Raw genomic sequence first — 2190 nt, 5'->3', positions numbered from 1 at the left:
GTTAACTTTTCTGGGTCCCTGTTTCTTTTCTCTTAAATGAAGATAATCAAAGTGCCTTGGTGAGAATTAAATGAGGTGATGTTTTAACATAGATTCCAGAAGGATCCAGAATGACTGAGCTCAGAAAGGATTTTAAATGATCCATAAATGCTGGCTCTCTTTCCTTCACCCACTTTTGAATTGTCTTACCACCTGGTTTTAGTTTTTTTTTTTAACTTCTCTCCTTCTATTAATTATCCCTTGTAGCAACTGATTACGTAATGATGCATGAGAACGGATACACTCCATATAGGAAGAAAACCAGCCCCTTCCCTGTTGATGTTCCCTCTCAGCTTCACCCTCTTCTTGGCATTGGTGGCCTGAGCTGGTCTCTGGAGGGTCGGGGATCAACTGCTACTAAATATCAGAGAGAGACTAATGAAGCCACAGTTGATTCATCGTTCTGGATCCCATCTCCCTGTGAAGGTATCCCATTAGAGATGCAAGTTCTCTTTGAGGGGATTTACAGCAGCAGCAAAATGTCAGTGGCAATTATATAAATCTCATCTTTCTTAGACCTGTCTTTACTCCACCCCACTTCCCCCAAAGGTTTTTGTTTGGTTATTCTTTTTGTTTGTTTTTTTTTTAAGATGCAGAAGTTTTTATTGGCCACCAGTTCCCCAAAGGACACCCTGAGTCTGCTGCCTCAATCCCTCAGAACTCTGGTGTTGTTGGTCTCAGATACCACTTTGTCGACCACGATCCTGTAGGTCATGGTCTTGTGGATGGTTTGCATGAAGTTGCTGCTGCCCAGGGCACCACTGAGACTGAAGTCCTCCCTGTCTTCTAGCAGGCGGCAGTAGGTGGAGATCTCAGCCTTCAGCTTGACCTTGATGTGCAGCAGGGCCTCGTGCTCCTGGGCCTGGTTCTGTCCCTCTGCCAGGTTCTGTGCCAGCTCTGGCTCCAGGTGCAGCAGGATCCCTTTGAGCTGCTACATCTGAGGCTGTAGTGGGCATCCACCTTCCACAGGCTGTTCTCCAAGTTGGCCTTCAGATTTCTCATGGAGTTCAGGTCAATTTCCAAGGACTAGAGAGTACATGTCAGTTCCATGAGTGTCATCTCAGTATCTTCTATCTCAGCAGACTGAGAGGTGACCACTGTGGTGCTGTCTTCAATCTGCTGAAACCAGTACTTGTCCAGCTCCTCTCAGTTCTTCTGAGCCAACTCATCATCATGGGCCCAGATGTCTGCCATGATCTTGCTGAAGTCCTGAGACTTGGGGGCATTCACCTCCATGGTCAGCTCAGAGCTGGCAATGTGGGCTTGTGGGCCCTTTACTTCCTCTTTCTGATTCTTCATGAAGAGCAGTTCCTCCTTGAGAGCCTTGATCTCCATCTCCAGCTGCAGCTGAGTGATGTTTGTGTCATCAATGACTTTGAGGAGCCCATGGATGTCACTTGCCACAGACTGGCACATGGCCAGTTCACTCTCATACTTGACTCTGAAGTTATTAGCAGCCAGTTGGGCATCATCAATCTACAGAAGGATGTGGGCATTGTCCATGGAATTTTCAAACATCTGAGCCCTCAGTTCCTCAATGGTCTTCAGGTAATGGCCCCAGACTCTGACCTGGGGTGCCTTCTTTTCCAGGTGTTCCCAAATTTTGCCCTCCAGTTTCTGATTCTCAGTCTCCAGACTCCTCACCCTGTCCAGGTAGGAGGCCAGGCAGTCGTTCAGGGTCTTCATGGTCTCCTTCTAACCCTGGATGCCCTCCATTCCCGCCAGGCCCCCAGCCATCCCACTAGCCAGGCCTCCAGGAGCTAGAAGAGCAGTACACAGAGATTCAAGAGCCCAAGCCACCAGTGCCCACATCAGCAGACCTATTCCAGAAAGGACAGCAAGGATTTCTCATCTTAATTCATGAGTCATGAACCTAGAAAGAGAAGCATGTAAATTGTCCCCAGTATCAGTTTTCCAAGAGGTGCATGGACAGAGGATCCACCTCCTCTTGAAAGCCCAGCAAGGATAGAGGGAGACTGTGCCACCACCCCAGCTTCCCACTCCACGGGCTAGGCCACCACAGCTTTGCTCTATACCCAGCACCTTCTCAGTACCAACTGCTGGGAGCTCAGGGCAGGTGAAAGAAATTCGAATGCTCAAGCATATAATCAATACCCTCATCTATTTTCTAAATTGCTGGGCCTCCTCTGA

General features: G+C 48.3%; 1 pseudogene; it reads right to left on the bottom strand.

Annotated features, from left to right (window-relative positions):
- Positions 1–685: 685 nt before the first annotated feature.
- LOC143686616 (keratin, type I cytoskeletal 18 pseudogene) lies at positions 686–1891 on the bottom strand (annotated as a pseudogene).
- Positions 1892–2190: the final 299 nt, after the last annotated feature.

This window comes from Tamandua tetradactyla, chromosome 6 (assembly GCF_023851605.1).
Source record: "Tamandua tetradactyla isolate mTamTet1 chromosome 6, mTamTet1.pri, whole genome shotgun sequence".
Taxonomy (NCBI): domain Eukaryota; kingdom Metazoa; phylum Chordata; class Mammalia; order Pilosa; family Myrmecophagidae; genus Tamandua; species Tamandua tetradactyla.
The sequence above is the reverse complement of the archived record's forward strand: the minus strand, read 5'-3'. Positions and strand labels throughout refer to the sequence as shown.